This window comes from Eleutherodactylus coqui, chromosome 7 (assembly GCF_035609145.1).
Source record: "Eleutherodactylus coqui strain aEleCoq1 chromosome 7, aEleCoq1.hap1, whole genome shotgun sequence".
Lineage (NCBI taxonomy): Eukaryota > Metazoa > Chordata > Amphibia > Anura > Eleutherodactylidae > Eleutherodactylus > Eleutherodactylus coqui.
This window is the reverse complement of record NC_089843.1, coordinates 53,485,840-53,512,763: the sequence shown is the minus strand read 5'-3', so window position 1 is coordinate 53,512,763 and position 26,924 is coordinate 53,485,840.

The window sequence follows — 26,924 nt, the reverse complement described above, 5'->3', positions numbered from 1 at the left end:
AGTAAACTGAAATAAGCTGCTATCAATCTATTTTATGCTCCATCCCGACACGGCCACAAGAGGTCATTCTCAAATTAAATTATTCAGAAATGAGGGACCAGATCCTGGCAGTAGTATGAGAGTTGAATGCGCTATCGGAGCTCTTTCGACGGTACAGATCTTTGCAGATATTGCACCATTGACACTAGCTAAAAGGGGGAATTTACACTCAATCACGATCGTCCTTCAACAGGCTGGCATCAGATACCGATGGAACTTTTCGTTTGCTCTCTTGGTCAGTATCAATCAGAGGTCATTCTTGATTCGGTCCCTGGAGGAGGGTCAGCGCATCTTGGCCAAGATGGGAATCCCTCATTGTTCTGAGGGCAGAGGATCCCCCAGGTCCAAACGACCGGCCAGGGTCTGGTCTACAGTCACAAGATGACAACTTCAAACATTGACTTTAAATCTGCTTTGCCTGATAAGTAACATAGTAATATAGCTGGGCTGGCTCCTCTGCCCTTACCTCCCTCCCACCCTCATCCATCGACAGTCTGTCAGCTGGGGCATGGTATGCCGTACAAACATTTTTTGAGATTGTCTTCTAACTTTAGTTTCGTCTCTTCTTAAGGCCCATTTAGACACAATGATTATCGCTTAAAATGCGCTCAAAAGTCATCTTTTGAGCAGTAATTATTCTGTTTAAATGCTCTGCCATCGTGTCCTGTTCGTTCATCGCTTATTTCTTGCCAGCTAGAAATGAGTGATAAGCTTTATCAGTGCCGCATGCTGATTTTCTCAGTGGGCAGCATTGATAACATTCCTTTAGCTGGTATCCTGCTGGGACTTCCCAGCGGGATACCAGCTGAAAGCTCAGAGAACAAAGAATGTAAAATTTCAATTAAATCTCCTATACACCTCTGATACTGAAAAAGCCCTTCAATAGACCCAATCACTACTCTACAAATTTGCAAACAAATTTCTAGCGGCCAAGCTTGGAGCAACGGAAAAGATTAACTCAGTTCACTCCCTTAGAACACGGACCCGAGCTTGCACCTCAGATCCAAACAGAATCGCCCATGTATTCCACGAATTCTACAACACCTTATATAAACATAAACCACATTCCTTCGCCCCTAAAGATTTCTTAAAACACCTGTCGCTCCCAAAACTCAACCCTTATAATCTACGATTAAATAACCCAATCACAGAGGAGGAGATAGAAGATTCAATAAAGAACCTAAAATTAGGTAAAGCCCCGATCCTTGATGGCTTCACGGCCTTATACTACAAAAAATGTATCACTTTTCTCACCACCCCCTTACATTTCTACACAATGAGATTTTAGAAGGGAAGCAATTTAGAATTCCTAAACACCCATATCACAGTAATACCGAAATCAAATAAAGACCCTACTTTACCCAAAAATGATCGCCAAATATCACTATTAAATTTAGATTAAAAAATCCTGACAATCATATTCGCCAGATGTTTAAACATGTTACTCCCACATCTTATACACAAAGAACAGGTAGGTCTTATACCAGCAAGACAGACCCTAGACAACGTCAGAAGAAAGCACTTATGATAGCTCTTGCACTAAATATAGAAAAGGCCTTTGAGAGCCTTTCCTGGAGCTATCATTTTGCGGTCCTCACATGACGACAAGCTCCCATTCATGAGACGCTGGGAGGAGGACCTGAACATATTGCTCTCAACGGCAAGATGGCACCACTGCTGTGCATTTATTGCCAAGGGCAGCCATCAGCTGACCCTGGCCGAAACACATCCCCGCAACAATACACAAGTTCTCCCCCAATTGATTTAGAGGCTGCAAGACATTGGGCTCTGTTTTGCATACCTGGTGGACATGTCCATCAGCGAGATACAACTGGAGACAGGTAGCCAGCCTGGTTTCGAGAGTAACCTGAACCCCATCATAGCTAGAATCTCCAAAATGATGATCTGTGAAAAACTGTCTGCTATGAGAGATGACTCTGGAAGGTTTCCTCAAGACTTGTCAACCATGGTCTGACTATCTAAATATCTTGAATATGCCGCGGCTACTGACCTCATAGGAGAAAATTTCCTGAAACACACTAGACAATGTTATGAAAAACATCTACTATATAAATGAGAATTATTTGGTTACCGATACAATAATGAGAACCCTATATGATATGTTTCATGTTTAGTTGTTTGTTTAACAAATATTTACAGTACTTTGATTGTCATTTCTAAAGTTCCCCTTTAAGGGAAAATCCTCAAGTTTTCAATATGTAAAATTATGTAAAATTCAAATAAAAGGCTTTTGAAAGTAAATAATACTGGGATGAGAATTAGCCTGATTTGGTATGGCCATACGCTAATAGCCCAATCAGTGCTCCTCATGCATGTAAAGTGATACCCTGTGATGGTATTACAGTACTGCTCTGCATAGGGCCAGAGTACTTCAGGACTTACTCTTGGGGGCAGGTAAATTGGCGGCTCTTCCCTGTATTTGATTAGCCGTAATCTTAGGGCCCAGGATAGACTCAATAACCTGCTGGAAGGAGTGGAAGTATCCCAGCTATCATGGTCTCGATGTTAGCAGGGTGCACTCTTTAGGGTAGGTCCCTCAGCTTTCACACTGGTCCTTTTCTCCAGTCCAGCCTTACGGCTCGCTAACTCGCAATGGTTCCTCACTTTTGTTCCGGTAATCAGTTCTTGCTCTTCGACAACAATGATCGTCACTGTCTGGCTGTAGCTGCTTTAAACAATACTCTGCTGTATTCCTGACAGCATGCAGACTGACACGCTTTGGTCCCCGAACTTGTCTCTGGTGTTTCTCAATGACAGGAGCTCAGGCACCTCTCTGCCACAATCACTCTCGTTATGCAGGGCCTGATCTGTCTCTCTCAAATATGGAACACATTGAAGTGCCGCTCAGCAGTTGCGCCCATAGCTAAGATGCAGCATGCACAAACTGCTTTCGTGTATAACTCCTCACTCTCCCAACCCCTTTTACAGATCTTGCATTGGGGGCCAGGGATTTTAGCTTCGCTGCACACTGGTACGCTATTCTACGCACTACATCCATAAGAAATCTATTATTGATAGTTACCAGCATGGCCAATTTGCACTCCTGATCAGAAGTCTAAACGAAGATCTCTTATCTGAGTTTATAAATGGGGGGGGATGTTTTGTGTCTGTTTTTCTCCTACTGCCATTTTGTTGTCCGTGCGTGGTTATTTAGGTGACCATTGTGACGTCTAGTTTCAATAGCCAACTTAAGGTCGCTTTAAACAGGACATCTATTGGCCAAACAATCACCCGATCAAGCGAAATCAAACAATAGTTGCTCAGTGTAAGCATAATGGGTGAAGCAGAGTGGGACCAGCAGATGAAGTTCCAGCAAAAGACCAGTGGTTTAAAAAAGCAGAACAGGGTTCCAGTGAGTGTGACTGATGCACTCTAAAGTTTGGCTTGTGTGGCTATGAGTGATGAAGCTCCGTAAGTAGGAGGCTAGGAGCTATTGAGACTGGGCGACATTTGTAATTTGCAAGAGTCTGAAAGTTTCCAGGAGTGGAAAGTTGATTGTTGGAGAATCCGTGGTATCTGCTTGTCCTGATTGCATCCTCTGAAGGTCAAGAAAGGCACCTGGGAGATAACCAAACCAAATCTGAAGTGTTCCAGAATAAACGTTTGGTTCCGTTTGCTGCAACAATGTGGTCGGTGAGTGGTGATCCAACAAACCAAAGCTGTGTCTTCAGTTGAGCGTACAAACAAGCGTCTGCTCTATGGCACCTAATAGAGATTGGGTTCTCACCCCCTTTGCTAGCGAGCCCAGTGGTTTCTCTAAAAGTAGTAGTCTACTCCAGATCCTTCCTCAGGCACCCCAGCTGGGCATCCTCTTCACTTCAATGACTTTTCTGACCGATTCTCTGAACGATAGTTGGTTTGTATAAATGTAAAAAACAAAGCAAATAAATGTACCAGTGATCAGCTGAATATAGCAGGGCTAGTTGCTGAAAACCTCAAGCAATTTTGTTTAGAAATATAGTATTGCGTGACACATTAGCTTTAACTTAGCGGCTCTCGATACTTAGAAGACCATTCCTGATCATATATGGAGCAATACCAGTAATATATACATATTTGTGAAATTGCTATAAAAGAAACTTTTGGTTTTAGGCTGAAGTTGGTATTAAGGGCATTGTTCATACTTGTCTTTTGTCATGCTGATAAATAGAACAATGAGCAGTGCCAAGACAATGGGCAGAGGCACGTGAGTGGTTGTAAACAGTCAAAGGAACGTGAGTGGTTGCGAACTGGGCAGAGGTATGTGAGTGGTTGCGAATGGGCAGAGACACGTGAGGAGTGTGCTCTCGTTGATTTTTGTTATTTCTGTAAGTAAATTTGTAGATCCCCACTAGAATGTGCTCAATGCTTGACAATGCCATCTGGTGGGCTACTTGTGCAATGTATGCTGTCCTTGATCAGCTGATTGAGGGTGCATACTGTTGCACAAGATGCATGCACATTATTAAAACAAGAAGGTAGTGAAGAAGTGCTAAAGGAGGAGGCAGAGAGACTTATTGCCAAAATGAGCAAAAATAACCCTAAACTATTTTTCAATTATATAAACAGAAAAAGAATTTTCACTGAGAGCACTGGCCCTTTAACAAATAATGCAGGAGAAACCATAGAAGACGATGCGGGGAAGGCAAATCTATTTAATAGTTTTTTCTCAAGTATATTCACAAGAGAAACAGAAATGTCACACAAGATGCAGGGGAATAAAACAACCCCCCTACTAAATATCATCTACCTAATGCAAAGAAAGTGGAGAGCCGATTAAAAAAGATTAAAATCAACAAATTACTGGGCCTAGAAGGAATACACTCAAGGGTTCCAAGGGAACTGAGTGACATGATAGCTAGACCGCTAATTCTTATATTTAGGTACTCTATTGAGACCCGGGTTGTACCACTGGATTGGCGCATTGCCAGCGTTGTTCCAATTTACAAAAAGGGGTCCAAAAGAGAGCCTGGTAACTACAGGCCTGTAAGTCTCACTTCAATATTTGGAAAAATATTCAAGGGGTTTCTGAGAGACGCCATCTTGGAATACCTCAAGATAAACAACGGTATAACTCCTCATCTGCATGGGTTCATGAAGGGTCGATCATGTCAGACTAATCTGATCAGCTTCTACAATGAAGTAAGTTCTAGGCTGGACCTGGGAGAGTCTGTAGAGCTCGTACATCTGGATTTCTCTACAGCTTTTGACACTGTGCCGCATAATAGGCTGATATATAAAATGAGGAAGCTCGGACTGGGCGAAAACGTGTATATCTGGGTAAGGAACTGGCTGCACATGGGCAGGAGAAACGGATGTCACCAATATACACTTAATGGGGTACTGCTAGGGAAAAGTGATATATAAAAAGACCCTGGGTGTACTAGTGGATTGTAGACTAAACTGGAGTAACCAATGCCAGACAGCTGCTGCAAAAGCAAATAAAGTCTTGGGGTGAATCAAAAGAGGTATAGGGGAGCGGGACAAGAACATTATTCTCCCACTATATAAGGCACTTGTCAGGCCCCACGTGGAATACTGTGTACAGTTCTGGTCACCGGTGCTCGGAAAAGATGTTACAGTGCTTGAGGGGGTTCAAAGAAGGACAGCTAAATTAATAAACGGAATGGTAGGACTGGAATTCCCAGAGAGACTATCAAAATTAGGATTATTCACCCTGGAAAAAGGACGGCTAAGGGACGACCAAATAACTGTATAAATACATTAGGGGACAATACAAGGATCTCTCCCATGATCTGTTTATACCCAATGTAGTGGCCGAAATCAATATATCTGGCCGCTCCATAATAGTCATACATGTCATGTCTTCAGAGGAGTGAAGAGAAGGAGTCCGCCGTGAAGCAATTAAGCTACTAATTCTCAAGTGAGTGTCCGCGGAGTGTTGTGTTCCCCTCCGGTGTTATCCTGCATCCTGTAGTGTGTGCGATTGAGTTTCCAAAGTTAACAGAGTGAGGACTCTATTATTTCTACCACCGGAGAATCAATGGTGTGAAGGAACAGTGGTGTCACGAGTGACAACTTCTTCAGTCCATTAAACATATACAGGTAACCGCTGTCCCAGCGTTGCCTGGAAGAGGCCTAGCGGTGCGTTGGCTGAGGTTGAATGCGTCCCTCCGGGGAGGAGTCTGGTAGAGCCACCGTGACAAGTGCCATCTCTACCCCACCAGCTCCTCAGCGTGGGCCTTGTGTCTTGGTCACTGCACCCAGGACTGTGACGGTAACAAGAGGGCATCTGCTCCGTCTAGACGAAAGAAGGTTTCATCACCAATACAGAAGGGGGTTATTTACTGTAAGAGCAGTGAGACTGTGGAACTCTCTGCCTGAGGACGTGGTGATGGCAAAATCCAAGAGCAGTTTAAGAGGGGACTAGATATCTTTTTAGAGAGCTATGATATTACAGGATATAGATATTAAATAACCAGCGGGGTTGTTGATCTGGGTCTTGGAGTCAGGTAGGAACTTTCAGTCGTTCCAGGGATTATTCTGACTGCCATTATGAAGTCGGGAAGGAATTTTTTCACGCCAAATGGGCTAAATTGGCGTCTGACTCATTGGGGTTTTTTTGCCTTCCTCTGGATCAACAGAGGGGGTGAGGGAGGAAATAGGCTGAACTAGTTGGACATAGTCTTCTTTCAGCCTAACATACTATGTTACTATGTAACGCTGTTCTATGGAATGAGGGAAAATCACAAGACAAAACATTTATCAGGGTCAGAATTTCTTAAGGATGGCGATCAGTTTTGTCTTTTCTGCAAAAACTGACACTCGTCTCACATCGGTTTTTGTTTTAGTGACTACTGCTTCAAATTCCCATCTCTCATGTCAGCACATAACCTCCCAGTGACTCCTCTATTCAGGGCAGCTTTCCTTAAGCATTTCTCACTGGGCCGTCTTTTCTATACATTCCTCTACGTTAATCTGAGGAAGGGGCAGGTGTCACGACCAGCAGGTCACTTAACTTGTGATGGTCTGAAGGTCTCCTGACACCCTCTGGCCATTGTTGTAAATGTAACAAAAACGGTGCATCCAATTGAGGGCAACCAGGGTCTTGGTGACAAAAAAGAGGTTTTTTTTTAATTAAACCAGTTTGTGTTTAATGATTTATGTGATTTTTATGAGAACTTTCCTTACAGTTATTTGACAAGAAAGCATTGATCAACATAATTATAGCTGACACTTTAAATCGGTGGTGTCCCACCTTTGGCCCTCTAGCCACATGTTGGGAGTTGTAGTTTCTCAATAGTTAGAGAGGCACACAGGGCAACCATTTTAAATATAGGAGCCCTATACATTCAAAAGTTAACATGTAACTGTACTTTCAAAAACTTTTGACATGTCATAGGGACATATGAAAAGTTTTGATCTGTGAGGGTCCAGGAACTGAAACCCCACCGATTGATAGAATAAAGCAGTAGAAGCACTCATCCTAGCCCTGTCTTTGCTCACAAGCTGAAGATCGGTTCAATAGAAAGTATATGAGTCCATCACCAGCTAGTAAAGTGTCAACACTCAGATGAGCACTTCTATTTCTTCATTCTAGCAATGGGTGGGGTCTTAGCACCTGAACCCTCATGGATCAAAACTTTTGACATGTGAACTTTTGACTAGTTTTCTGAAAGTAGAGTTTACACCTTAAGGACCCGATCTATCACCCGTTCGTGTCCCATCCTATAACAATTTCAGTCGGCAGGGATAACATCACATATGTTTGCGCAGAATCTCCTACACAGTCGGCTGCGGGCGTCCAATTCTCCACTCGCTCTGACGTGGATTTCTGAGGACTTCGTGTAAGACTTGTACGAACGCGCTCCGCTGTCTACTGGTAGACATCCGGATGATTTTCGCTTACAGATGCAACCTTTTTCCTTAAAATTGGAGTACCGCTCACCAATTGTGAGTCCGCTGGTGGTGGTGGTGGGGGGGTGGGGGGTGGACTTCACCAAACTTTATTAGAAAATGACACTACACACTAATAACAGACCGGTATACATGAAAATCAAGGATACAAAAAGCTCTCCTGTCCTCCTTCGCAGCCATTTTGTCTCAAATCTATCTATCTATCTATCTATCTATCTATCTATCTCATATCTATCTCATATCTATCTATCTATCTCATATCTATCTCATATCTCATATCTATCTATCTCATATCTATCTCCTATCTCATATCTATCTCATATCTCATATCTATCTATCTCATATCTATCTCCTATCTCATATCTATCTCATATCTCATATCTATCTATCTCCTATCTCATATCTATCTCATATCTATCCATCCATCTATCTCATATCTATCCATCCATCTATCTCATATCTATCCATCCATCTATCTCATATCTATCCATCCATCTATCTCATATCTATCTATCCATCTATCTCATATCTATCTATCTTTCTATCTCATATCTATCTATCTATCTATCTCATATCTCATATCTATCTATCCATCTATCCATCTATCTATCTCTCACAAGAATGATTTATAACATTCCTGTTACTCTCATCGGCCGTGACCTTCTTGACTGTTTTTAGAAAAAAACCTTTTGTAGAAGTTTGAAAACATGTCAGAAAAGCGAGAGATGACCGGACATGTTTCCTCTCATTTGTGAATCAGTTTGGAAAACAGACAATGGATTCACCATAATCCAATTACTATCTTATAGCTAGTTGGAGTCATGGGACTAGATACTCATCACACTAGTCATAACTAATCTACACTCTGTGTTCACATGGATTGGACTCTCTTGAAGGGTGACTGCACACCTTACAGCTACATTTTGGTAAAGCTTGGTAACTGGAGGTAATCCACATGGGCATTAGTGTATCTTGACGCCACCATAAGGTAGGGGTGTGACAGGGCTTACATAGAGGGACGACCCTGTCACAGCCCTACCTCCGCATTGGCTGTTAGTGAGCGTGCAGTGGCGTCCCCCCACAGCTGCTTTACTCACCACCCGGCGGCTCCGTGGTCTCTGGTAGTGCAGCTCCGTTGGGTGCTGCTTCTGGTGTGGTGGAGGACTTATCTGAGGACTCCCAGTGCAGGGCTGGAGGAGCGGGGAGGCGCGGCGGTGGGGAGCCCCGCCGCGGACATAGCAGTGCCGGAGCCTCTAGCGGTACACATGGGAGAGTGCAGCCAGGGCCAAATCAGAGTTCAGAACCCAGCGGCAGAGCGGGGAGCGTGGCGCGCAGGCGGTGCGACAGCAACACACTGCACAGGAGTGGGGAGCGGAGACGCTGAGGCACCGTGAGAGACTGGCGCTGAGGGGAGCAGAGGGGGTGGGAGGCCGAGCAGGGAGCACAGACGTGTGGACATGAGCGTTTATAAGTCCAGCATTGGAGCTGAGCACCGCAAGCGGCCAACCAGCGAGCAGAGACGGGGAGACATAAAGCAACGCAATTACTGCAGCGCAGGGAGCGGGAAGAACAATGCCCTGCTATCACTATTAAAGGGGACTGGCAGCTACCTGCACTTACAACGCTGGTGCTCTGTGCCGGCCGCTTCAGGCAACAATCCACAGTAGTTGCACCTTCCGTTCTAGAGCCAATTGGAAGCTGGGGGTGTGAGAGGGGCGTTCTTTCTGTCAAACCCCTAGCTTCCGGTGGCGTCAAGTAACACTAATACCATTCACGTAGGGTGGTATACATAAAGCTGCATGAGCCGGTCACCGGACAGTATGTGTACATGTACAGATATGGAGTGCATTGTGGTGATACTGTGATCAGATTCGGACCGAGAGTGTAGACGTGGGATAAATGAAGAAGAGGCAGATTAGAGGATGTGATGGGCCTTTCTAAATAGATGTGTTTCTATGGTACACTTAAAACTGTGGATGTTGGGAATTAATTTGATTGTCCAGGGTCAGAGGAGGTGAGATCTCGAAAAGTAGAAACCACATCTAATAGGCTGTTATGGTATATCCTGTGAATATGCCATAAAAGTCGGAGGTAGGAATACCCCTTTAAACATAGAACTCAATACTGTACACATTAACCCCTTCCCGCTCCTGGACGTACCTGGTACGTCATGGCAGCCTGGTACTTCCCGCAACATGACGTACCTGGTACGTCCTGGAGATAGCACGGGATCACATGTGATCCCGCGCTATCCCGCAGCGGGAGCCGGCTGTCAGTCACAGCCGGCGTCCCGCTCCAACAGCGGGGGGGCATCGGAGATGCGCCCGCCGCTGTTAACCCCTTCCCTGCCGCGATCTAAGTAGATCGCGGCAGGGAAAGAGTTCACAGAGGGATCGCGATCCCTGTGTGTCTCCGGCCGGAACTCGCGATGTTATCGCGAGAGCCCGGCCTGTCACCATGGCAACAGGACGCCAGACACTGGCGTCCTGTATTGCCTGTGCCTATTATCGCTGTACAAGCGATAAGGCATGGCAGAGCAGTAGCTCTGCCATGCCTTATGACAGCGATCATAGGCACAGTGATGTAAGTCCCTCAGAGGGACTCAAATAGTATTAAAAAAAAGAAAAGAAAAGTGTAAAAAAAATAAAAATGTAAAAAAAAAAATGTAAAAAACCCCTTTTTTATGCTTTTTCTAATATTAGCATAAAAAAAGGGAAAAAAAACTAAAACCCCACATATTGGGTATTGACGCGTCCGTAACGACGTGTACAAAAAGTTGAACACGCTTTTTATTTTGTACGACAAAAAGCGTAAAAAAAAACGCTAAAAAACAGAGGCAAAATGCTAATATTTAGCATTTTGCCTCACAAAAAATGCAATAAAAGTGATCAAAAAAGCCGTACATTTCCCAAAATGGTACCAATAAAAACTACAGCTCGTCTCGCAAAAAATAAGCCCTCATAGAGCTCCGTACATAGAAAAATAAAAAAGTTACAGGACTTTGAATGCAGCTATAGAGAAAAAAAAAAGATTTCCAAAAAAAGGGGGTTTTATTGCAAAAAAGTGTAAAAACCTAAAAAAAATATAACAATTTTGGTATCGTTGTTACCGTACCGACCCGCAGAAAAATTTTAGTGTGTCATTTATGCTGCATGATTAACGCTGTAAAAAAAAAAAAATAAATCTATGGCAGAATTGATGCGTTTTCTCTCCCTGTTATCATAAAAAAAAAAAAAAAAAAAATTTACGATATTGTCTATATACCCAAAAGTGGCACCGATAAAAACTACAGATCGCCACGCAAAAAACAAGCCCTTACACGGCCGCGTCCACGGAAAAATAAAAAAGTTATGGCTTTTGAAAAATGGAGATGGAAAAATACCAAAAAATCGCTTGGTCCTCAACGCCAAAATAGGCCATGTCATTAAGGGGTTAAGCTCCCTCTAGTGGTGGCTTTGGGTAGTCAGCATATAATTTTTTTAAATCTATGTATATGCAGGAGATTTGGTGCTCTGTATCAGAAAATCTGAGCTCCTATCAGTATAAATTGCTGGGCCTAAAAATGAAATGAGTATTGTTGAGTAGAGATGAGCGAGCATACTCGCTAAGGACAATTACTCGATCGAGCATTGTCCTAAGCAAGTATCTCCCCGCTCAAGAGAAAAGGTTTGGCTCCCGGCGCGGGTGACAGGTGAGTTGCGGCAGTGAGCAGGGGGGGAGCGGGGGAGAGAGAGATCTCCCCTCCGTTCCTCCACGCTCTCCCCCGCCACTCCCCGCCTGCCGCCGGATCTTTACTCCCGAGCGGGCAGGTACTCGCTAAGGGCAATGCTCGATTCAGCAATTGCCCTTAGCGAGTATGCTCGCTCATCTCTAGTGTTGAGTGAACATTTGAAATGTTCAAGTCAGCCAGTTCGACGAATAGTTTACTTCGATTTGCACCGGAATTTTACCAATACCCCTAAAATTGGTACATAAGATTGGTGGTGGTGGAGCTGGTCCGGTGTCTCAGTGGTCAGCACTGGTGTTCTAGGTTTAAATCTCACCAAGGACAACACCTGCATGGAGTTTGTATGTTCTTGTTGTGTTTGCATGGATTTTTTCTTCTTAATAGTCACCTTTGTTTATATAGTGCATACATTTATTGATGAGAAGAAGGAGCATGGTGGCTCAGTGGTTAGCACTGTTACCTTGCAGTGTTCGGGTCCTAAGTTTAAATATGACCAAGGACAACACCTGCATGGAATTTGTATGTTTGTCCTGTGTTTTTGTGGGTTTTTCTCACACTACAAAAACATGCTAATAGGTGAATATTGTTTGTGAGCCCCCATGGGACAGAACATATAAAACAAGGTAAAGTTCCATGTAATATGCATGTAATACCTAAATAAAGGTGAATAATATGAAACACAACCAGAACATCCAAACTCCATGCAGATGTTGTCCTTGGTCATATTTGAACCCAGAGCTGCAAGGCAACAGTACTAACGACTTAAGGCCTATTTAAACGGGACGAGTGTCGGGCAAATGATGCCCCCGCATATACTAGCTCTCGTGCACCTGCACAGGAACTAGTATCACTGGCTCACAACGGGGAGGCTGCAGGAGATTTCTTTCCTCGAGCTCCCCCGCCCCTCTCCATTGAGTTAACATAGCGACCATTCAGTACTGAAGGCTGCTATTTAAACTGAACGATCAGCGATCAGCTCATTGTCCATCGTTGATGCTGCATAAACGATGGACGATGAGCTGATCACTTATCGCTCAGTGTACATAACAGCCGTTCAGTACTGAACGGCTGCTATGTTAAGTCAATGGAAAGGGGCGGGGGAGCTCGAGGAGAGAAATCTCTCCTGTGAGCCAGCGATACTAGCTCCCGTGCAGGTGCACGAGAGCTAGTATGTGCGGGGACCAGTGTCGGACATCATTTGCCCAATAGTCATCCCATCTAAATGGGCTTTAAGTCACACCAACACCTTGTGGCTTTGGCTTGGACCAACAACCCAAGGTTTTAGCAAAGTTTGACCTGAAACAAGTTTTGGGCTCAACCACAATATCTTCTGCACCATCCATTTCATGTACAGACTGCAGAAGTGAGTCAAGTCTGATCTCCGGACCCGAACTCGAACATCATATGCATGTATGATGTCTAGTTAGGGTCCGGGGAGTTCCATGGTCAGGCCACGACGCACTTCTACACTCCGTACATTAACGGATGGTGCAGGAGACAGTGTGGTTGGGCCCTTTACCTTATTTAGTTTGCTCAACACTAATGATGAGAAATAGTGGACACCAGAGGCATAACTTGAAGCTCCTGGGCCCCAATGCAAAATCTGTAATGGGGCCCCCAACTATAATGATTTACTCATAGTACTGGGCTCCCTATTTGGAGAAGAGAGACCTTATGGGCCCCCTAAGGCTCCTGGGCCCGGGTGCAACCGCATCCCCTGCATTCCCTATAGTTACGCCAGTGGTGGACACTTACTCTCAAGTTACCTTCTTTAATGGATTTAAAATGGCCACCATTACCAACTCAAAAAAATTACAATTTAAGTAAAAAATTAGATTTTGAAACAATGGGTTGGGAGAGACTTATTTTATGCATTACATTTCCTCTTGAGTTTGTGCAACAGAGCAATGATTGTATCTGGAGTAATTTCCTGTAGTGTGTGCAGCGGGTTTTATAGGCGCGCACAGCTCTGTTCTCCACATCTCTTGTCACCGCACAGCTGGAATGTGAGCACTCTTCACATTGTAATCTCTGACTGTGAACGCAGTCTGTTTTTTGTTCACAGGCCGTTCATCCATTCTGTTTATAGTTTCTCACTATTTCTCCCCTTCATGTTAGTCGGGCGGCTCTGGATCCAGCAGAACAGCATGTGTCAGTGATTTGGCCCGGGGTCACAGATAACATGCCGCTATCCATATGTTACCGCTTGGCCTTGCAGACATAAACATACTCATTTGACACATTTCTCAGCCATTTGCGACACTTTGGTGATAGATTTCCACAAAACTATTCAACTACAGTATGTGTATTGCAGGGCCTTCCTATATGAAGAGAGCGGACAGTCTAATGCTCTATTCTTGCTAAAGGATGCGGAATGCCGTGGATCGTCCTCGCAGGTGACGATCGCGGATTCCGCAATCCACATCTGTCTGTGTGCAGCTGGCCATAATACAATGTGCAGAAGTGTAACGTGAAGCTCCTGGGCCCCCCATGCAAAATATGTAACTGAGCCCCACCTACCATGTGCCACTTATAATACTGGTGTCTTCTTGTGTGGCAGTTCAATGGGTCCCTATAAGGTGATTGGTCAGGGGCCGCAGAGGCAAGGATAAGCCTGGGGGGCGGAGGACTATTACACAGCATAGTCCTTAGTCCCTTAACCACTTAATGACTGCCCATAAGTCCTTTGATGGCGGTCGTCAAGGGACTTTAACCCTTTCCAATCCACTGTCTGACGTCTAAAGACATTCTGATTGAAGGCTGTGCAGCTCGGATGTTGGAGGGCGTCCGGCAGGGTATTCTTACTGTAGATTACTGGCCGCTCTGTTGTCGGGGGCCTCTCCAGCATGTCACATACCGCAGTACTGGCTCTAGCCAGCAGATGGTGCCATTGTATAATGGCAGAAAGAGAAAGACCCCTAGGAAGCACTGAATCCAAAATTGGATTGCAAAGGGTTAATCTGCAGCACTGTCAAAGGCCGGCGCTGCATTAGAAGCCTGGCATGAGACTCCTGTGTCGGGGAAAGTGGATGCTTGGCTGTCGAATGCTACTTAACCCTTTAGACACCGCAGTCACTGCAACCGTGGCATGTAAAAGGCAGACAGAGGGAGTCAGTCTTTTATTTTTCCGTTAATATAACCAAATCTGTCTGTTGCCCATAGCAACCAATCACAGCGCAGCTTTCATTTTACCTCAGCAGTATAAAAAATAACAACCAATCACAGCGCAGCTTTCATTTTACCTCAGCAGTATAAGAAATAGCAACCAATCACAGCGCAGCTTTCATTTTACCTCAGCAGTATAAGAAATAGCAACCAATCACCGCACAGCTTTCATTTTACCTCAGCAGTATAAGACATAAAAGTTGAGCTGTGATTGGTTGCTAAGGGCAATTAAGACAGATTTCTTTCAGACAGCTTCCATAACAGTGCGGTTTTCGGCCTACTTTTCTGTGGCGCCCCCTGTAGTACGGAGGAGGTAGTGTGGTGCTGCTCAGACCTATCAGCCCTCTTGCCATAATTTTCGCTTTGCTCTCACTAACATCTTGCTTCGTTAATCCTGGTTCTTATCTGTATAAACATGAACCTTCCAGTAAATTTATCCACACGATGTCACAGCCTGAATTTGCGCCCTGACAGCGCACAGTCCTGTAATTATGTCCGTGACCTTTGGCATTTGCGCACATTTATCATGGCCACTACATAATAGCAGTTGTAAGCCGGCCATAAATACGTGGGGTGTATATACACTGAGGGTTGGCCATGTTCAGGTGTCTGCACACACGTACCAACGTCTGACCTCTGACCCGCAGTAGCTGTTACACCGCCCCGGGGGGTATACAGCACAGCCATCATTATCTACATTAAAGGTGCGCTGTCCGCATAACCTGCCATACAAACATGTCTACAAAAGAACAGAAGCAAAGTAGAAGGGAAATCAATGGACTCTATATCTGGTTTATTGTTGATCCACCATGACAGAGAGTGTCATCCATTATGGATAGGCGATCAATATGGGTTATATAGCATGACTCACATTAATATTCTAAGAAATATCATGAAAGATGTAACAAATGTTGCGTCTCTTAGAATATTGTTACAAATGCTACATAGAATATTAGTATGAGTCAAGTCATGCTATATACTCATATCATTCGCCTTTCACCATCGGATGACACACTCTGTTGTGGTGAATCAACAATGGACCAGATCTTAAGTCTTTTTCTCTTCTACTTTACTTCAGATCTTCTTTTCTCCCCCTTTTTAACTTTAAATTAGGATGAAAATAGGGCGATTCAGCAGGAGGTTCTAGATCGGGGATGTCTCTTTCAGGGCGGGTGCTCCATATGGTTAGTGATTAAAATAGGGTGTACTAGACTGTATATCTTTGTCCCCCTTTTTTTCTTTCTGTTTTTAAGACCATGTTCTAATATTTTCTTGAAATATAAGTCCGCCCTCGAAAATAAGCCCTAGCTAGGCTACATGTAGAAAAAAACCAAAAAAAACAGTATTCACCTAGCGGCCGGCGTTCGGGTCCTCACGCTGTCATTGAATGGCTGTAATTTCTTAATCGAGCGCCGGCTCTCATTGGCTGATGTAGGGCTTGAATCACCAATCAGAGCATTAGCTTGCAGGAGGCGGGGTATTCAAGCCCCGCTTCCAGGAAGAACTGCTCTGTCAGCATGTAGGACGACACGGCAGGCTGCAGCAGCCACGGAGACCAGCGCGAGGTCCCTGAACGCCGGCTGCTAGGTGAGTATTATTAGACACCCTCTGAAAATAAGACACTGTGCCTGTTTTGAGGGAAAAATTAATATAAAACAGTGTCTTATTTTCGGGGAAACACGGTACTTGCTGCAAAACTCATGGTCAAGCCTTAAAAATATACAACCGCTGTTTTCTATTGTATGTTACATTTATAATCTAATAAACTGATTAAACATAAAAATAGTCGCTGGTTGATTAATTATCACCTGGTGTAAAGAGGTAATTCGTGTCTTTCAACAACTAGCCAACAACTGTGCAGGGTGGTAAGATGTGCGCTTGTTTTGCGTATGCCTCGAACCGAGGACTGATTGGCTCCCACTTTTTTTTTTTAAAAACATTTTGTCCTCCCACTTAAAGGGGTTGTCTTAGTTTTGCATCCAGTATAAAACCAGTTCGCCAAGCAGTTACGTAACAAATAGGCTTATACTCACTTCTCACAGTTCTGCTCAGTCCTCCGCTCATTGTTTGTTTACTAGCTGCAGTCCTGCCTGGTTTAACCCTTTGCAATCCAATTTTGGATTCAAGGTTTCCTAGGGAGCTTTCTCTTTCTGCCATTATACAATGGCACCATCTGCTGGCTAGAGCCAGTACTGCGGTATGGGACATGCTGGAGAGGCCCCCGACAACAAAGCGGCCAGTAATATACAGTGAGAATACCCTGCTGGACGTCTTCTGACATTGGAGCTGTACAGCCTTCAATCAGAATGTCTTCAGACGTCAGACAGTGGATTGGAAAGGGTTAAGGGACATCACAGGCGCTGCAGCCAATAACAGAGCTCCGCAGTTGATCACTGAGCTCTGTTATTGGCTGCAGAGCCTGTGGCATCCTGTAAACAGGCTGGGGTAGTCTGTAAATGTGACATCAGAGGGGAGACCCGGTGTGGAGGAGCAAAGACACAGCGGGAGTGGGTAGAGGTAAGTATAAGCCTATCTGTCATGTTACTGCTTAGGGAACTGGGTTTCTATTGGACCTAGAACTTGGACAATCCCTTTAACTTTTATTGGTTCCTAAATACATACAAGTGATCCTACTGGTCCTTGAAGAAACACTTGCTACTTCGGTCTCTGGCTGGTTCGGGTCTTCGAAGATACACTCACTGTTGCGGTCTCTTACTGGTTTGGCCTTCGACCGAACACTTGGTGCTATGGCCTCTCACAGCAGTAAGTGTTCAATCAAAAACTGCTCACATATTTTTAGTTAGGTTCAGTGACTTGGCAACCAATAAGCATGCATTGGGGAGAGGTCGAAATTTCACATACACACCCACCAAAGAACCGCACACCCCTTAACTTGAAATGGAACACCAAGTGAACAACAATCACTGGGTAAAAGCACATAACAGTCATTTGGACACTTCAGCGTACAAACCATTTGAGCAACGATCATTAGCCTTTGTAAAGCCACCCTAAGGGGTCCATAAGATCTCTCCTCCACATATAAGGAGACCACTGCTATAAATGAAGCAAGATAGTTGGGGGACCTGTTAAAGATTTTGCATTAGGGCCCAGAAGTTCAAGTTCCGACTCTTGTGGTGAAGGTATTGAATGTTTCTTGCTTGTTAAACCTTACTTAGATGTTATATCCATTTATCCTATCTGAGGACATAATCACTATTCCATGAGTTCCTACCTCGACATTCCTCAGTATAATGGCCTGATAACATAATTACAAGACCAATGCTGATGAACCAAGGGCCACTTACTGGAATCTTCTAACATTTCCAGTCCTCCTCTACTTACATTTTGCTTACACAGCTCAAGAAGAATTAGATACATAGTTGTGCTATGTGCTAATGAGTAAAAAGCATACTGTATTCAATATTTTATACAAAATGAATGAACCAATGAGTAGCATGCATAAAAGTTTGGTAATGGGGGGTCCACAACACAGAAAACATATACACAAGTATGAATACAAACACTGTACATACTAACACACAAGTACAGTATGCAGAGCTACAGATGTAACAGGTGATAACGCAACACCCGGGGTTCTATACTCTTAGCATAGGGCACCGTTCATTGAATGGAACAACATAAAATGTTAATACCATGGCACAGGTGTTAAAGAAGTATTCCCAAAACTGACTTTTTTCCCCCCATAGGATAGGTGATGAAAGTCTGATCGGTAGGGTCTCACCACTGAGACCCCCACAAATCTCCAGAATGGGGGTTCAATCCCCCCTCTCCTCTGCAGGCTCATACCCCCGCAGTGGGGAGGAAATTGAATTAAACGATGGACTGATGCACTTGTACTCGGCTATTTCCGTCAGCCCCAATGAAATGAAAGTTTGGCTTGGCTATCACTCCATTCCATCTCCATGTCACTGCAGGAAGGGGGTGCAGCGAGAAGGAGTAGGGGACACAGAAACCCCATTCTTGGGATTAGATTTTTATTACCTATCCTATGGATCGGTGGTAAAAGTCAATGTTGGGAATAGCCCCTTAAACTAACACCTTCTTCTGCTGCTTATAATCCTCCTATGCATTGGCCGTTAGTGTCTATACCACATATTAGGGATTTTTGGAAGACTTGTACCTAGAAGTTTAGTTTGTCTTCTTTCTGTCCCATTCACTGATTTCCTTCTGTCTACTCCACCCACACTTCACGGATAGTCTCACATCCACCATGATTTCAAAATAACCTATTCCTGTTTACAGACATAATTGATTATAAAATTGGAACCCTATAAACCTTTGAAGACCTACAAATTAATTTTAGTTTGCCACCTCAAAGTAAATTTCATCACGTCCAAATTAAAAGGGTTGCCCAATTGTAAACTAGTGATTACACACGTCTGCAAAAAAAACTTTTTTAAAAATAGTTTTGATTTTGTTAAATCATCTTTATGTAGTTTTTTGCACAGATTTCAAAAATGACATGGGTTTTTTTCTATCACGTAAGGCTTGCCTACAAAATAAAGTTGAAGTATTTGGAAAAAATACAAAAAACGGGAAATTTTTTATTTGTTTTTATTATTTTAACATGAAGTAAAAGCAAAAAAAACAACAACAATACCTAGCTAAAATAAGCATAATAGTGATACACGTGTGTTGCAAAGTTATTATAAGTCTATGTAAAAACGTTTTCTTTTTCCATCAAAGCTTCTTTTGGTACTTTTTCGGCTGTGTTCTTGTGAATTTTCCCTTTTTAACATCCAACAGTAGTCTGCCATCATGTTGACATTCCATCGACCTTGGTATCTGCGCTCCATTTCTTTTAGATCTTGATGGAAACGTTCTCCTTGTTCCTCACTTACAGCCCCAAGATTTTCTGGAAAGTAGTCCAGATGTGAGTGAAGGAAATGGACTTTGACACTCATGTTGCAGCCCAAGATTTTGTAGTTTTGTAACAATTCAGCAACCAAAGTTTTGTAGTTTGGGTCTTTTTTATTTCCAAGAAAGCCTGTTACAACAAGTTTAAATGGATTCCAGGCATTTTTTTTCTTCCATTTCCATTTTAGTGACAAAGATTTCATCTTTTAAAAGTTTTCTTATGTCAGGCCCAACAAAGACTCCCTCTTTCAGCTTAGCATCTGATAGACCAGGAAACTGTTCACAAAGATACTTGAAACACTCTCCTTCTTTGTGTAATGCTTTCACAAACTGCTTCATTAGTCCCAATTTGATATGAAGTGGTGGAAGTAAGATCTTTTTAGGATCCACTAAACTTTGTCTTTCAACATTTTTAACTCCAGGAATAAGAGCCTTTCTGATTGGCCAGGTCTGCTTGACATAGTGTTGTTTCCTGTCACGGCTATCCCATTCACAGAGGAAACATGGAAACTTTGTGTAACCACTTTGTTGACCTAGTAACATGGAAATAACTTTCAAATCCCCACAAATGGTCCATTTATGGTCAGAGTAGCTGAGCTTATTAAGAACAAACCCAAGATTTTTGTAGCATTCTTTCAAATGGACTGAGTGTCCAACAGGCACAGAAGCATATTGGTTACCATTGTGAAGAAGTACGGCTTTCAAACTCCTGTTTGACGAATCTATGAAAAGTCTCCATTCCTCTGGGTCATACGTTATGTTGAACATTTCCATGATTCCAGGAAATTTATCCTCAAGAAATACCGTCAATAGCAAATTGCCAGTAATCAGCCTTTCAGGACTCCCAATGATCATCTATTCGCTGGTCCACTGCACTCCGACATGGAGCTGATATCTGCAGGAAGAAGACAGCTTCACTTCCACTATAGTGGCCAGGTTTAATATTGCAGGCCAAGCTCCTATTAAAATAAATAGGAATTTTGTCTGCCATACCTGGCCTTGCAGTGGGAATGGAGCTGACCACTCCCTACAGAAATCAGCTCCATGCCCAATTGTAATGGCCCTGGTGAACAGCTGATGCACATTGGTCCCAAGAGGTGGAAACCCCTTCATCTGCTATTGATAGCCTGTCCTGAGAATAGGTAATCAATATTTCAAAAAGAGACAACCCCTTTAAGCATTTTACTTCCACAGTACCCATGTCTCCATATCTGTGACATCTGAAAGAAATTGCAGAAAGGGCACTTCTACTAAAGGTCTAATTTCTGCCATATATACAGCATTTTGGTCAAATCTGTTCCAGAACACTTTACTAGGTACTACATGTATGTATAGTATGACCAACTAGGAGGAACTACTGGGGAGGGCTTTGACTGATGATATACTATATGGAAACTCATCTGGGGGAGGATTGCTAAAACGTTGAGCTGTGCTATCCAGAAGGAGAATAAATATGAATTGCTCCTACACTGATAGCTTACTCCATAAACATATGCTGGTACATTATAGTTACATAAACATCAGAAAATCCTCTGAGAGTAAAATGAGAAAAGTAAAATTATTGAAAAGAAGTACTATATAAAAAGTAATCCCCCCTCAAACACACACAACACACATTTTTTGCAATAAATAAAGTTTATTAAAGATAGTTCCCAAAAATGAAACAATTTACTCATATCGTCAAGACCGTAACAACCAATCACTGTTACAGCCAATCATTTGTAGCGGCACAGAGTTGGCTCTAGGTGGTCTTTGTCTACCCCAGTTGGATTGTCTTTGTGTGTCTGGTGGTCTATGTACTTTGTTAATGTTAGCGTCATCATTCTTGGTGGTGTTGGTGTGTGTCTGTCTCCTTAACCTGCTATTAGTGGTGTCAATGGCCGTTAGAGAGGTTGGGGGCAGAGCTAGTAGTGTCAAGGGGGAGAGTAGAGATGTAGTTGGTGGAGGAGGACGTGTGAGCAGGTAGCTCTGTTGCTGCTGCCTGGGCCGAACCCCGGCCTTTGCCCAATTGCCATGGGAGTATCATCACCGGGGAACGGAGCTAAGAGACCGTATCCTGTATTAAGGAGTTGGCCTGCTTAACTTCATGTTGGAGAGAAGGGTCTGACTCCGCTATTGCAGGTCGTAGGATAGTTTTCACGTAAGCAACTGCACTGCAAAAAAGCCGCTAGAGAAGTGAGTTCAGGGACCTAGAGAGTGATGAATTAGAAATACGTGTTTCCCCTCCGTGTCCAGAATGTTCTCTCAAGAGTTCTACCATCAGATGACTGAGACTGATGATGACTGTACTATGGGAGAAGAGTGACTCTTAATTGCCAAAGTGTTGTACCTAAGACTGTCTATCATACGTTAGTCTTGGAAAATCAAAGTTGGAAATTGTGAGTAAAAGAAAACCTTCTGCCTCGGGTTTAAAACTGCATCATTGACTGTGGACTAACGTATTTGACTCAGGTGATTTATCACTCAGAAGAGGCACTGGCGTCACGTGAACAGATAAGTACCAAGAGTTCCATAGGACGATTGCTAATTTTATTCCCCTGCATGTAGCCAGGCCGGGACATGTATTTGGAGGTACCAGGAGGAGACGGTAGCACCATCGTGACCCTGCACCATTTTGCATCCCCGCTGTCTCTCCCAGCCAAAGGTCTGACCCCGGACCCTGCACATTGGCTATAGAAGGTCACTGTGGAGCCAGTGATTGGCTGCAGCAGTCACATGTCCTGATCAGAAGCAACCAGGAAGTACAACATGGCTGTGAAGCAATTTTAAGTGGTGGTAAAACCCCTTTAAGGCTATGAGACTTGGATAACCAAGAAGACAAACAGAAGAAAGATCAAGCCTTCAAATTGTGGTGTTGGAGGAGACTGTTGTGTATCCCGTGGACAGTAAGGACCACCAACAAAGAAGTCTTGAATTACATCAAGCTGAAAACCTCACTAGAAGCCAAGATCACCAAGCTAAAACTATCCTACTTTGCTAATGCTACTTGATAAGGCATTCCTGCTGGGAATGGTCAGTGGAAGTAGAAGGAAAGGCCTCCCAAATACTTGTTGGCTTGATACCATCACATCTGACACCAATATGATCCTGAGTGAACTCAAGGAAGCAGCAATCAATAGATGCATGGAGATGAAGGATTCATAGAAGGACCAAAAACCAATCTCGATTGAACGGACGATTGATTGAATTGGTTTACATGTATTTCTGGCAGAATTCTTTGTTGCGCCCTATTTTTTCCTGCTCATGTCTAATTCACATGATGGTAATTGGTAACAATGTTATGAGTTTGCTTCTGCTATTGTATTTATGTACTGAGCTTAGTTTGTGCTGTAGTTATGTTATGAAGTTTGTTCTGGTGCTGTATTTATGCTATGAGCTTGATTCTGGTATTGTGTCTGTGTACTGAGCTTGGTTTTGATGCTGTATTTAAGTTATGAGCTTGATTCTGGTATTGGTTGTGTACTGAGCTGTGTTTTGGTGCTGTGTTTATGTATTGAGCTTGGCGTTGGTGCTGTATTTATGTTATGAGCTTGGTTCTGGTGCTGTATTTATATTATGAGCTTGATTTTGGTACAGTGGTTATTAACTGAGCTTTTTTGGTGCGAGTCTGCTATTGTTTTGCTGCTGTCTGCACAAGCAGAATACAAGCACACTGCCTATCATGGCAATATATATAGTTTTTTTTATGATGGCCGGTACCAAAGAAATTCTGCCAAGGGTGCCATCTAGCCTAGGGCCTGCATTGCATTCATTCATATACAGTGAATGGCCAACCATGTAATGTATAGAAGGGTAAGGTTCATTAGAGTGGGAGCTGCTCTTACAAAGGTGTTCTTTCTTTTGGCTCATAAGGGGGGTACCTAGTGGGAGCCCCTTTTCTACAATGTCTGAATTCTCTAATAGGACATGATAGGACAACCACTTTAGTGATGTTGTCTGCTTTGAAAACACCCCATTTATTTTTAGGAATGATTTCCCAATAATAAGTAATCAAAAAGTGTCCCACTGCCTGGACCCCTAACAATCAGCTGTATCCTGTGCAAGGTACTTAGCTGTAAGTGTTCAATTTTCCTGCAGCGCCACCACAGGGGAAACAAAGCATTACATGGGTTGTGTTGAAATCAATTAGCTGTTCATGCAATACATGAATATGCCCGGTCTGGGCCACTGTCAGAGAACAAACAGGTCAGGAGTTCAGTAGGGACTGAGGCATTCAATCTAGGCTTGTCACCTGCTGTTACAGAGTTCTCTATCTGCAGTCGGCAGCTTCTGCTCCTGGGTGGGAGTTGGGGCTTGTAGAGCTCTGGCTTCAGGTTGGCCGGATAGGGTCAGCCGGTGGTCACGTCAAAAGTGGGCCCTGTTGCATGGGGTACAGCAGATCATGTGGGTAACGGTCGAAAGCTCAGGGTGAAATGCCAGATGCCAGGAGGACACTAACAGTCTTTCAATGGTAACATGGGTATAGTTCAACTTAGTCTGTTTCATGGATGCTTTTGTTGAGGATGGAACCCAGGGAGAGGACAACAGCAGAATATGAAGTATGCTGTAGCAGTCTCTGTTCCTACTTACTTTGGTGATGTACTCAGGTTTCCTCTACTCGTATCACTCTAGACAACAGATGAATTCGGTGATTCAGCACACACCTTGCATCAGGTGGTTCTCTGGAGATACTCAATGCCATGACATCTCTTAAGGGTATATTGTTCAGCAAAACTAATTTTACCAAATAACTAGCCCCCTTACAAGCAGCGCTAGAGCAGGGTGTCTACTAAGAGAAGGAGCAGGACATGTGCAGGGCCACCGGGAGAGGTAAGCTGGCAGGCTTGGCCGCAGACTGTAATGGATACCTAGACCTCTAGGGACTAATGTAGCAAGCCAATCAGGGAATTTCTCTTATTATCCCGGCTGACCAATGGCTAAGGTTTGGAGATGGCCAATGGCAAGGGCTTCCAGTTAACGGGCCGATTACAGGTAACCCCGTTACTGGCAAAATTAGAGCTACCACTAATGAACACTGTGAATAAGTATAGGTGTGTATTGTGTGTGCACCCAAAACCATTAATCCCCATATGCTTACAATTTTATAGGACCCTTTTTGGTCACAGTCATATAATGAGGATGAGTCTTCCAAGTTGTCCTACGACTGAAATGTGAATTTCCTGGTTTACTGCTTGCCCCAGGTTGTAGATTAAGGCTTCATGCCCACGGCTGGGTCAGATTCCTCCTGCCAAAGACCCCATAATCGCATCTCCGGATCCACCGCGAGTGTCTCGCCCGGCGAGCTGGCGCGCATGACGTGTCGGCGCTGGGCTGTGACACAGATACTTACGGTACTTCTGTACTCCTCACTTGCGGAAGTATTGTGGGATGGACTGCTTCCATTGACTGCAATGGAAGCCGTCTGTGCAATTTTCCGTACAGTATAGAACTTGCTGCGATTCTCCCCCGCGAGTGGAAAACTTACATTTAGTTTACGCTCGTGGGCAGGGAAAATCATATAACACCGCATGTCTATGGAAGGACATTGCAGCGGAATTCACCGCGGGTGTTTGACCGCGAATTCCGCAGCGATAATCTGTCCGTGGGCATTCGGCCTTAAAAGTACGGAGAACAAGCCATGTTACTTAAAGTGGTTGTCCAGCTTTAATCTATTGATCGCCTATCCTCAACAAACCCTATGTGAAGGATCGTGTTTACAGAAAGTAATTCCAGTTATCAGTTAGAAGAGGAAATGCATTTTTAATTAAGCAATGCTAGATGAAAAGGATCAGCCGTTATCTACTGAAAAACATTTCTATTTCTGATTCCTTCCTCGGCAGTCAATGTAACTTTCAAGGTGGAATCAATGTAATGCAACACTGATCACCTGCAGCCCCCGAAGACTGGCAGATATGTAACTGACACACAGCAGCAGGTGCGTCTTACATAAACTGAAGTAGGAAAGAATACACAAGAACTAGAACCCTCCATGAACCTTCAAGATATGGATAGTGTCTTATCATGGCCTGCTCCTCAGACTATAAAAGAGGTCATACTTATTATATAGCTGAGGACTGTATTTCTACAGTATTATTATTCAACATTAATATTATTCATAATTTGCTAAGTATCACTAAATTTAAGAAGACACGGGTGGTTCAAAAACCGGACAAGGAAATCAGGCTGGCGCAATGTTGATGGTTCAGTTACGCTGTAAGTAGTCTCGAGGTCAGACGAATTGAGGAGCGGTAACTGCCTTCAGGGTAGAAGTGGCATGGACCTGGTACATGCTGCCCTTGGCTGCAGGAGAAAAAAGTGAGACTGAAAGCAAAGTCTGCTTTATTCATCCAAAGCACAGAGAAGAAAGTTCAGCTCATATTCTACCGGTTTCAAAGGGCCACCCACGACTACGTTGAAAACTTGCATTCTACTGAGTTCACCGTTGAATCAAAGAAACCGTTTTTAGCAAGATGTGGAAATGTTGTGACTGCCTTCTAGTTTCCCAAATGGTGCAACACCGAGCCTGTGACCAGGAGTTTTTAGAAATTATGCCTACTCCAACCAGATGTTGGTTCAACCCTATGAGGTCCCAATTTCTGGTGCCAACTAAGTGAATTCCAGACCAGTGCCTGAGAGATCTGGAAACTTTTACCAGAAGCTTATAAGATGACTAAGTCAGGCTCTCCCAGGGCATATACCTGAACCGAGCAGGTGTATATGTTAATAATGCGACCACTCCAATCAAATTCAAATTGTTCAAGCCGTATTAACCCTTTCCAATCTACTGTCTGACGTCTGAAGACATTATGATTTAAAGCTGTACAGCTCTGATGTTGGAAGACATCCGTTGGGTTTCTCTTACTGCATATTGCCAGCCTCTCTGCTGTCGCAGCCTATCCAATGTGTCACCTCATGCAGTACTGGCTTTAGCCAGCAGATAGCGCCATTGTATAACGGCAGAAAAAGAGTAAGCTCCCTAGGAAAACCAGGATACAAATTGGATTGGAAAGGATTAAGCCAAGCCGTGCAAATCTTACCTTAGTAGGATCTAAACTCATAGCTGTAGTGCCAATTGGTACTTGGAATTTACCAACATATAGTCATGTGACCCCCAAAAGGTTATTGTTTCAAAGTCATCTGACCTCCCACAATGCATCACACAGATAACAGTAAAGTATCTGAATTCTGAATGTAATTTTAGATGTGAATGGAGAAGAACCCATTTAGGCCGGCATCACATCTGCATTGTCGCCTCCGG